Below are 12,415 nucleotides of genomic sequence, written 5' to 3'. Positions count from 1 at the left end.
GATGTAGAAGTGGGCGAATTAGTGTTTAGAGTGCATGATGAGCAACTAGTCTTCCATGTTTTCAAAGATGTACATTCAGCAGGTGAAGAAGAGAGGTGCATGCAGACTGAGCTTATTGATCCAACCCTTCAAAAACCCCCGGATGATACATAGCAGAATCTGTAGCTCAAACCTCCCTTGGCAACAATCAATAAAATTCCTGACATCAAACCTAAGTTTGGTGTTGGGAATGCATCATCTACTAAGGAGGAGGTTCCCAAAAAGAAGAAAGTACCCAGAGGATGGAGAAACAAAAAGATTCCCGCTGAAGGTTTCTCCCCAAGAATGAAGGTGGTGTTGACCAGCAGTCCAGCATGGATTTATACAGTAATCAGAATCCTCTCTCTGGAGCATATTGAGCTACGTTATGGAGACAGAGGAAAGAAGTTTAAAGTAAGGGGTGAAGAGTTGAGCCCCTATGATCCTCCTCCTTAGAGGAGCTGACCGTCAAGCTAGTGACGGTAAAAGAGCGCTTGTCGGGAGGCAACCCGATAATTTCGTATCCTTAGTTATTTTTCGTAGTAGTAGTTTTCTTACTTATTTGATTTTTATTGAAATTTTACTATTTTTCTGATCGTGCAGCTATCTTAGAATAGGGACCGAATATTAAAAAAAAAATGAGCACACGACGCGCAAGCGTCGCTGACGCGTTCGCATCATATGTGTGTGCGTGAAAAATAAAAAGTGAACAAAAAGTTGCGCGGGAGGGGAGCAGGAAGTGTGCTTGGCGCACAAATTGGCTCACGCGTACGCGTCCATGGACGCGTGTGCGTCATTTGCGATTTTGGCACTCCACATGTACGCGTCAAGCATGCGCACGCGTGGATGAGTAAAAACGGCGTAAAAGGTGTTTAGCCAGAGAGTTATGCTGGTGTGGAGCTGGAACTATGCTGGACGCACAAACCCCACCACGCAGACGCGTCCTTGACGTGTCCGTGTCATTTTCCTATCCTAGCCGTCCACGCGTACGCGTCCTTGACGCGTACGCGTCACTTGAATTTCGTGCGATCCACGCATACGCGTGCCTCACGCGAACGCGTCGCATGCAACGCCCAATTGAACCACCTCAGCGCCTGATTTCAAATCATCCACCTCCCAAATCCTAATTCTCTCTTGTTCTTTTATCTTTTTATTCTTCTTTCATCATATAAATTGCTTTTATGTCTCTCTCTGTCTGCAGTTTTTCTTTGCTTTAGGACAAGCAAACCTTTATGTTTAGTGTTGATGCTTCGCTTATGGCTTTTCTGTCTAGCACCAAAGGGAGAAGAATGTTCTTCATGAAGGAATGAGATGACCACCAGCATAACTGAGGTGGTTGAGTTCCTTTCATTCTATTTCTCCTCCGTTCTTATTGTGTTATCTTTTGTTTTCTGTTGCTTTGATTGCTTGCATGATCTTTAGTACTTTCAACCCAAAAAAAAATTTGTCTCATGTATTACTCATTAAAGCTTGAATTCAAAAGAAAAAGAAGTGATGTATTGTATGAGAAATTGAGTTATATTTAAGAGTAGTCTTATTTACTTAAATGTGGTGATATTTTCTGTGATTCTGAATACATGACATGAATAGTGCATATTTGAATTTGAATCAAGAAATGTTGATGTACAAGGAACAGGAATTTAGAGAATTATTATGACTTCTCTGAAAAAAAAATTTTAATCCTTGAAGCAAAAGAAACAGCAAAAGAAAAAGAAACTATAAAAGCAAGGTCCAAGGTTCTGAGCATCAATGACTAGGGAGGTCAGACATGATTAAAAGCTCAAATAGTTGTTTTCCTAGTCATATGCTTGTGGTGTTATTGTGTCAAGTAATCCTTGAGACAAAACACTTAGAGTCGAGACCAAGTGCGTTTAACAGAGTATGCCAAAGGCTTTGAGCACCACTGTCTGGGAGTTACTAAAAGAAAAAAATCAGAACTCAAAGAGAGTTCCCTAGTTAAGTGCTTGTGGTGTTTCTGTGTCAAGTAACCCTTGAGACAAAACATTTGAAGTCACGGCTAGGCTCAAGGTGCAAAGCACCAAAGAAAAATTAATTAAAGTAAATTTTGCTGTGTTCAAGGATTAAACTGAAATATAAAGATCAGAGAATTTATAATATTATTCGGATTCTAATTCTGAAGGACAATGACATCCTTCTGATTCAAAGGAGAGTGAGATGCTAAACCTATTCAGGATTGCAGTTATAAACCCCACTATAAGAAGAGACATGAGCTTAATCGAACTCTCATTCTTATGCAACTTCACATCCTAAGCCTATATTAGTTTTGGTTGCTTGAGGACAAGCAACAGTTCAAGTTTGGTGTTGTGATGCGTGATCATCTTTCTATTATTTTCCTAGTGAATTTGCACTTAAATTGTTGAGTTTAATCAAGAATTAATTATCTTTTAGCCACTATGGATGCTACTTTGAGTCTTGTGCATTTCTGTTTATTTTAGGTAACATTCAGCTGGATTTGATGGAGCTTCTGCAGCACAAGAATTAAAGGAGAAAACCAGCGAGGAGTGACACGTACGCGTACCTGAGGCGTGCGGGTGATTTGGAGCTTTCTATGGTGACGCGTGCACGTGGATGACGCGTACGTGTGATTTGAAGATTTGCACAGTGACGCGTGCGCATACATGATGCATACGCGTGAAACGCGGAAAAGACTATTGACGCGTACGTGTGACTGACGCGTACGCGTGGTGCACGAATTTGTGTATGCCAATATTAATGGACTATTTAACACAGCTTCGTACCACTAACCAGCAAGTGCACTGGATCGTCCAAGTAATACCTTACGTGAGTAAGGGTCGATCCCACGGAGATTATTGGTTTGAAGCAAGCTATGTTTATTTTATTATTCTTAGTCAGGATATTAATTAAAATTATCAGTTGGAATTATTAGAAAAAATAAAAGAGTGTGAAATAATTACTTGTTGTGCAGTAATGGAGAATATGTTGGAGTTTTGGAGATGCTTCGTCTTGATTTATTCCTGTAATGTAATATTCCATCCATGGAAAAGTGCAAGTTCCCTCCATGGCAAGCTGTATGTAGGGTGTCACTGTTGTCAGTGGCTACTTCCCATCCTCTCAGTGAAAATGGTCCAAATGCTCTGTCACAGCACGGCTAATCATCTGTCGGTCCTCAATCAGGTCGGAATAGAATCCAATGATTCTTTTGCGTCTGTCACTAACGCCCAGCCTTCAGGAGTTTGAAGCTCGTCACAGTCATTCAATCCCAGAATCCTACTTAGAATACCACGGACAAGGTTTAGACTTTCCGGATTCTCATGAATGCCGCCATCAATCTAGCTTATACCACGAAGATTCTGATTAAGGAATCTAAGAGACGCTCATTCAATCTGATGTAGAACGGAGGTGGTTGTCAGACACACGTTCATGGATTGAGGAAGGTGATGAGTGTCACGGATCATCACCTTCTTCATAATTAAGCACGAATGAACATCTTAGATAGGAACACACACGTTTGAATGGAGAAATAAAAACAATTGCATTAATTCATCGAGATGCTGCAGAGCTCCTCACCCCCAACAATGGAGTTTAGAGACTCATGCCGTCAAAGTGTATAAAATTCAGATCTGAAAATGTCATCAGGTACAAGATAAGTCTCAAAAAGTTGTTTAAATAGTAAACTAGTAACCTAGGTTTACAGAATATGAGTAAACTAAGATAATTGGTGCAGAAATCCACTTATGGGGCCCACTTGGTGCATGCTGGGGCTGAGACTAAAGCTATCCACGAGCGGAGGCTTTTCTTGGAGTTGAACTCCAAGTTATAACGTGTTTTGGGCGTTCAACTCCGGATCATGACGTGTTTCTGGCGTTTAACTCCAGACAGCAGCATGTACTTGGCGTTCAACGCCATGTTACGTCGTCTATCTTCGCGCAAAGTATGAACTATTATATATTTCTGGAAAGCCCTGGATATCTACTTTCTAACGCCATTGAGAGCGCGCCAATTGGACTCATGTAGCTCCAAAAAATCCATTCCGAGTGCAGGGAGGTTAGGATCCAACAGCATCAGCAGTCCTTTTTCAGCCTAACTCAGATTTTTGCTCAACTCCCTCAATTTCAGCCAGAAAATACCTAAAATCACAGAAAAATACACAAACTCATAGTAAAGTCTAGAAATATGATTTTTTCCTAAAAACTAATAATATTCTACTAAAAACTAATTAAAACATACTAAAATCTACATGAAATTACCCCCAAAAAGCGTATAAAATATCCGCTCATCACAACACCAAACTTAAACTGTTGCTTGTCCTCAAGCAACTAGATAAATAAAATAGGATTAAAAGAAATTAAGAAGTAATAATATTTTAGAGTTTTTAAGTGGAGCTCAGATTCTTATTAGATGAGCGGGGCTTGTAGCTTTTTGTTTCTGAACAGTTTTGGCATCTCCCTTTATCCTTTGAAATTCAGAATGATTGGCATCCATAGGAACTCAGAATTCAGATAGTATTATTGATTCTCCTAGTGTAGTATGTTGATTCTTGAACACAGTTACTTTATGAGTCTTGGCCGTGGCCCTAAGCACTTTGTTTTCCAGTATTGCCACCGGATACATAAATGGCACAGACACATGACTGGGTGAACCTTTTCAGATTGTGACTCAGCTTTGCTAAAGTCCCTAGTTAGAGGTGTCCAGAGCTCTTAAGCACACTCTTTTTGCTTTGGATCATGACTTTAACTACTCAGTCTCAAGCTTTTCACTTGGACCTGCATGCCACAAGCACATGGTTAGGGACAGCTTGATTTAGCCGCTTAGGCCTGGAATTACTTCCTTGGGCCCTCCTATCCACTGATGCTCAAAGCCTTGGATCCTTTTCACCCTTGCCTTTTGGTTTTAAGGGCTGTTAGCTTTTATTCCTTTTCTTGATCCAATGATTTCTTGTAACAAATATTTTTTTTTTCACTGCTTTTTCTTGCTTCAAGAATCAAATTCATGATTTTTCAGATTATCAATAATATTTTTCGTGTTCCTCATTCTTTCAGGAGCCAATATTCATAAAATTCAAGATAAAAATTATGCACTGTTCAAGAATTCATTCAGAGAACAAAAAGTGTTGCCACCACATATAGTTAATTATAATTTTTATTATTAGGAACTCGAAAAAATAAATTACTTCTTTATTCTAATTATCTACTATTTTATTCATGCCTGATGATGATGAGAGCAATAAATTATAACTTAATTGGAAATAAAACCAGAATAGATATACTAATTACTACTACTACTACTATATATATATCTCCTAAGGTAAATTTCTATAATAACACTACCACAGAGTTAAAGCTAAAATTAGAACTCAACAACCTGTGTTTTGAGAAGTAGATGTTCCTCTAGTCTGTGGGGTGCTTTTCAAGGATTAACTTCTGGCGCTTCAGTTCCCTTAGATCATGCCCTTGCTCTTCCTGTTCCTTAAGCAGTTTGCAAATCATGCTACTTTGATTGTTCTGTTCTTCCTTTATTTGGTTCATAGCTTCTTGCAATTTGGAAATAGATGCTTCAATGTGTTCCCAATATTCAAATTGAGGAAGTTCTGGGAGGACTTCCTGTGCTCTCCTCTTGATTGGATCATCCTGCAGCTGTTGTCTGTCCATTGATATTCTAGTGATTGGCCTTTCAACTGAGATATATTCTGTTATTCCCATCTTCACTCCAGCATCTCTGCAGAGCATAGAAATTAGGCTTGGATAGGCCAATCTGGCATCCTTGGAATTCCTGTTTGCTATTTTGTATAGTTCACACAAGATCAGTTGATGGACTTCTACTTCTTTTCCCAACATGATGCAGTGAATCATCACTGCTCTTTTAATGGTAACTTCAGAACGGTTGCTGGTGGGCAATATGGAACGCCCAATGAAATCCAGCCAGCCTTTGGCTACTGGTTTGAGATTTTCTCTTTTGAGTTGATTTGGGATGCCAGTCGTGCTGGTGGTCCACCTGGCTTCAGGGATGCATATATCCTCTAGAATCTTGTCCAGACCTTTATTTACCCTCATCATTCTCCTATTAAAGGAGTTTGGGTCATCTTTCAGTTGAGGGAGCTTAAAGATCTCCCTGATTTTGTCAGGATGGGTATGAACAATTTTTCCTCTGACTAAGGTTCGATGGTCATAGAGAGCAGCTCCAATTATTCTTTGCCTGTCTGTCTGCCATAGATTAGCATAGAACTCCTGGACCATGTTCCTTCCCACTTTCGTTTCAGGATTGGCTAGGATTTCCCAGTTCCTGTTTCGAATTTGTTCTTTGATCTCCGGATATTCATCTTCCTTCAGGTCAAATTTGACTTCCGGGATCACTGATCTGTGATTCATTATTTTGTAGTAGTGGTTTGAATGTTCTTTAGTTAAGAACTTCCCTTGATTCCAAAGTGGCTTTGGAATATTCTCTTTCTTGCCTCTTGGGTTGGGTTATTTTCCTTTAGGGGCCATGATCAGAGTGAGAATGTTTTTGTGATCACGGATAAGCACACCAAACTTAGAGGTTTGCTTGTCCTCAAGCAAAAGAAAAGAGAGAAGAGGAATAGGAGGAGAGCAAGTGTGGAATGGTGGATGATGAGAAGGGCACCGAAAGTGAATATAAAGGGAGGGAGGGTGGGTATTCGAAAATAAGAAAAAGATATAAGATAAAAGATATGATTTATAAAAGATAAACATGATAAGAAAAGGATATAATTTAAAAAAAGATATGAATGATTTTTAAAAATAAATTTGAAATATATAATTTGAAAAAGATTTTAAAAGATAATGAAGTTTGAAAAGAAATTGGAAAAAGAGTTGGATTGGATTGAAAAAAAAGTTTGTTTATGTATGAAGCCATATTTAAAAAAGTGTTTTAGAAATTAGGATTTTTAGAAAACTAATTTGATTTGAGGGATGACAATTGATGAGCGGATATTTTGTACGCTTTTTGGGGGTAATTTCATGTAGATTTTAGCATGTTTTAGTTAGTTTTTAGTAGAATAATATTAGTTTTCAGGCAAAAATCATATTTCTGGACTTTACTATGAGTTTGTGTGTTTTTCTGTGATTTCAGGTATTTTCTGACTGAAATTGAGGGAGCTGAGCAAAAATCTGACTTAGGCTGAAAAAGGACTGCTGATGCTGTTGGATCCTGACCTCCCTGCACTCGAAATGGATTTTCTGGAGCTACAGGAGTCCAATTGGCGCGCTCTCAACGGCGTTGGAAAGTAAACATCCAGGGCTTTCCAGCAATATATAATAGTCCATACTTTGAGCGAGGATAGACGACGTAACTTGGCTTTAAACGCCAAGTTCATGCTGCTGTCTGGAGTTAAACGCCAGAAAAACGTCATTATCCGGAGTTGAACGCCCAAAACACGTCATAACCTGAAGTTTGACGCCAAGAAAGGCCTCTGCACGTGGAAAGCTTTAGTCTCAGCCCCAGCACACACCAAGTGGGCCCCAGAAGTGGATTTCTGCACCAATTATCTTAGTTTATTCATTTTCTGTAACCCTAGGTTACTAGTTTACTATTTAAACAACTTTTACAGACTTATCTTGGACCTCATGACATTTTCAGATCTGAATTACATACTTTGTGACGGCATGAGTCTCTAAACTCCATTGTTGGGGGTGAGGAGCTCTGCAGCGTCTCGATGATTTAATACAATTCCTTTGTTTTCCATTCAAACACGCTTGTTCTTATCTAAGATGTTTATTCGCGCCTAACTGTGGAGAAGGTGATGATCCGTGACACTCATCACCTTCCTCAATCCATGAACGTGTGCCTGACAACCACCTCCGTTCTACATCAGACTGAATGAATATCTCTTAGATTCCCCAACAGAATCTTCGTGGTATAAGCTAGATGGATGGCGGCATTCATGAGAATCCGGAAAGTCTAAACCTTGTCTGTGGTATTCCGAGTAGGATTCCGGGATTGAATGACTGTGACGTGCTTCAAACTTTAACCTGCTGGGCGTTAGTGACAGACGCAAAAGAGTGATTCTATTCCAGTAGGAGCGGGAACCAACCGGTGATTAGCCGTACTGTGACAGAGTGCGTGCATAGTTTTCACTGCGAGGATGGGAAGTAGCCATTGACAACGGTGACACCCTACATAGAGCTTGCCATGGAAGGAACCTGCGTGTGAGAAGAGGATTTCAAGGAAGAGTTGAAGTCAGAGGACAAAGCATCTCCTAAACTCCAACATGTTTCCCATTACTGCAAATCAAAGTAACATTGTTCCCTCTTTTATCAATTCCAGTAATTTCACTTTTAATCCAAATTAATCCTTGTTGACATCCTAACTAAGACTAATAAAATAAATATTGATTGCTTCAAACCAATAATCTCTGTGGATTCGACCCTTACTCACGTAAGGTATAACTTGGACGACCCAGTACACTTGCTGGTTAGTTGAACGGAATTGTGCCCACTCGTACCAAAAATCCTAAGTCCCATAATTCTGCAATAAATATATTGATACTATATTGATGTGATCACAATTTCGTCCACCAAGTTTTTGGCGCCGTTGCCGGGGATTATTGCGTTTGGACAATTGAAGGTTTATTTTATTTCTTAGCTTAGGAATAATTTATTTTTATTTTTATTTTTATTTTTATTGTTATAGAGTCATTAAATTTTTATAGGATAGTTTCTTTTCAAGAACATCTGCATCAAGTGTCATATTTATTCCCAATTGGCTTATATTCTTGATAAGGGAGCACCAGTACTTTTGAAAATCTTTTTCAAAAATAATTTTTCTTGATTTAATCTTGTGCCAAACTCCAAGTTTGGTGTTTTATTGTTAATTTTTATAATTTTCGAAAATTTATTTTGGTTTTCTAAAAATTTTAAGTTTGGTGTTCTTCCTTGTGTTCTTGGTGTTCTTGTGAATCTTCAAAGTGTTCTTGAGTTTTTCTTGTGCCTTGATCTTAAAATTTTTAAGTTTGGTGTTCCTTGGTGTTTTCCCTCCAAAAATTTTCGAAAATTAAGGAGCATTAGATCTAAAAATTTTAAGTCTTGTGTCTTTTGTGTGTTTTTCTCTTTCATCATAAAATTCAAAATTCAAAAATTTTTATTTTTCTAACTAATTTTGAACAATTTTTTTCGAAAATCTTTTATAAAAATTCAATTTTCAATTTCAAAATATTTCCACTTTCTTTTATTTATTTCGTTTTTATTTTATTTTAAAAAAAAATATATATATATTTTTAACTTCCTTTGGTATTTATTCCATTTTTATTGCTACATTCCAAACTATAAATTCTCAACTTGTATTCCATTATGGAAGTAAGTATGAGTGAACAGTCCAAGAGGACTCTGGGGTCATATGCTAACCCCACTACTGCTTCATATGGGAGTAGTATCTGTATACCTTCCATTGGAGTTAGTAGCTTTGAGCTGAATCCTCAGCTCATTATCATGGTGCAGCAAAACTGCCAGTATTCTGGTCTTCCACATGAAGAACCTACAGAGTTTCTGGCACAATTTCTGCAAATTGCTGATACAGTACATGATAAGGAAGTGAATCAGGATGTCTACAGATTACTACTGTTTCCATTTGCTGTAAAAGATCAAGCTAAGAGGTGGTTAAATAACCAGCCTAAGAACAGCATAAAAACATGGAAACAGCTGTCAGAAAAATTCCTGAATCACTATTTCCCTCCCAAACGGATGACACAGCTAAGACTAAGCATCCAAGGCTTCAAACAAGGAGATAATGAATCCCTTTATGATGCCTGGGAGAGATACAGAGAGATGCTAAGAAAATGTCCCTCTGAAATGTTTTCAGAATGGGTGCAATTAGACATCTTTTACTATGGGCTTACAGAAAAAGCTCAGATTTCTCTAGACCACTCAGCTGGTGGATCTATACACATGAGAAAAACAATTGAAGAAGCTCAAGAGCTTATTGATACAGTTGCCAGAAATCAGCATCTGTATCTGAACAGTGAATCTTCCGTGAAAGAAGAAGCTAAAACAGTAATTGCAGAACTCAGTCCGGTGGATCAGGCTAATAAATTCAATCAGCAATTAGATTTTCTAACTCAGCAGCTAGCCGAATTCAAGGAAATATTACAGGAAACAAGAATGGCTAACAGGAACATGGAAGTACAATTAAAGCAGACAGAAAAGCAACTGTCAAGACAAATAACAGAAGAATGCCAAGCAGTTCAATTAAGAAGTGGGAGAACATTAAATGCCTCACTTCAAAGTAGCAAGAAGACAGGAGATGAACAAATGGCTACTAAAAATCCCTCTGAGGACAAGCAGAGCCCAGAAAGGGATAAAACTGGCGCTGAACGCCCAAACCATGCTTATTCCTGGCGTTCAACGCCAGAAACAAGCATGGATCTGGCGTTGAACGCCCAAAAGGAGCATGGTTCTGGCGTTCAAACGCCAGTAACAAACAAGGAAGTAGCGTTTGACGCCACTCCAGCTCCCACCACTAGCATTCAAATGCCAGTAGGGAATCAGTCACATACAAGTGCTGACCTTTCTAAAAAGGCTTCCCAACCCACTTCTGTAGGTAATAAAACTGCAGCAACTAAGGTTGAGGAATACAAAGCCAAAATGCCTTATCCTCAAAAACTCCGCCAAGCGGAACAGGATAAGCAATTTGCCCGCTTTGCAGACTATCTCAGGACTCTTGAAATAAAGATTCCGTTTGCAGAAGCACTTGAGCAAATACCCTCTTATGCTAAGTTCATGAAAGAGATCTTAAGTCATAAGAAGGATTGGAGGGAAACTGAAAAAGTTTACCTCACTGAAGAATGCAGTGCAGTCATTCTGAAAAGCTTACCTGAGAAGCTTAAAGATCCTGGGAGCTTTATGATACCATGCACATTAGAAGGTATTTGTACCAAGCAAGCTTTATGCGATCTTGGGGCAAGTATCAACCTAATACCTGCATCTACTATCAGAAAGCTTGGTTTGACTGAAGAAATCAAACCAACCAGGATATGTCTTCAACTTGCTGATGGCTCCATTAAATACCCATCAGGCGTGATTGAAGACATGATTGTCAAGGTTGGGCCATTTGCCTTTCCTACTGACTTTGTGGTGCTGGAAATGGAGGAGCACAAGAGTGCAACTCTTATTCTAGGAAGACCTTTCCTAGCAACTGGCCGAACCCTCATTGATGTCCAAAAAGGGGAAGTAACCTTGAGAGTCAATGAGGAAGAGTTCAAGTTGAATGTTGTTAAAGCCATGCAACATCCAGACACCCCAAATGACTGCATGAGTGTTGATCTCATTGATTCTCTGGTAAGAGAGGTCAACATGGCTGAGAGTCTCGAATCAGAGCTGGAGGACATCTTTAAAGATGTTCAGCCTGATTTGGAGGAATCAGAGAAGATAATAGAACCTCTGAAAATCCCTCAAGAAGAGGAGAAACCTCCAAAACCCGAGCTCAAACCATTACCACCATCCCTGAAATATGCATTTCTGGGAGAAGGTGAAACCTTTCCTGTAATTATAAGCTCTACCTTAGAGCCACAGGAAGAGGAAGCACTAATTCAAGTGCTAAGGACACACAAGACAGCTCTTGGGTGGTCCATTAGTGATCTTAAGGGCATTAGCCCAGCCAGATGCATGCACAAAATCTTGTTGGAAGATGACGCCAAGCCAGTGGTTCAACCACAAAGGCGGCTGAACCCAGCTATGAAAGAAGTGGTGCAAAAAGAGGTCACTAAATTACTAGAGGCTGGGATCATTTATCCTATTTCTGACAGCCCCTGGGTGAGCCCTGTCCAAGTTGTCCCTAAGAAGGGTGGCATGACAGTGGTTCATAATGAAAAAAATGAACTGGTTCCTACAAGAACAGTTACAGGGTGGCGCATGTGCATTGATTACAGAAGACTCAACACAGCCACCAGAAAGGATCATTTTCCTTTACCATTCATAGACCAGATGCTAGAAAGACTAGCAGGTCATGAATACTACTGCTTCCTGGATGGATATTCAGGTTACAATCAAATTGCAGTAGATCCCCAGATCAGGAGAAAACGGCCTTCACATGTCCATCTGGAGTATTTGCATACAGAAGGATGCCATTTGGCCTGTGCAATGCACCTGCAACCTTTCAGAGGTGCATGCTCTCAATTTTCTCTGATATGGTGGAAAAATTTCTGGAAGTCTTCATGGATGACTTTTCAGTATTTGGAGACTCATTCAGCTCCTGCCTTAACCATTTAGCACTTGTTCTGAAAAGATGCCAAGAGACTAACCTGGTTTTAAACTGGGAAAAATGTCACTTTATGGTGACTGAAGGAATTGTCCTTGGGCACAAAATTTCGAACAAGGGGATAGAGGTGGACCAAGCTAAGGTAGAAGTAATTGAAAAATTACCACCACCTGCTAATGTTAAGGCAATCAGAAGCTTTCTGGGACATGCA

Source organism: Arachis hypogaea, chromosome 6 (genome assembly GCF_003086295.3).
Source record: "Arachis hypogaea cultivar Tifrunner chromosome 6, arahy.Tifrunner.gnm2.J5K5, whole genome shotgun sequence".
Lineage (NCBI taxonomy): Eukaryota > Viridiplantae > Streptophyta > Magnoliopsida > Fabales > Fabaceae > Arachis > Arachis hypogaea.
The sequence above is the reverse complement of the archived record's forward strand: the minus strand, read 5'-3'. Positions refer to the sequence as shown.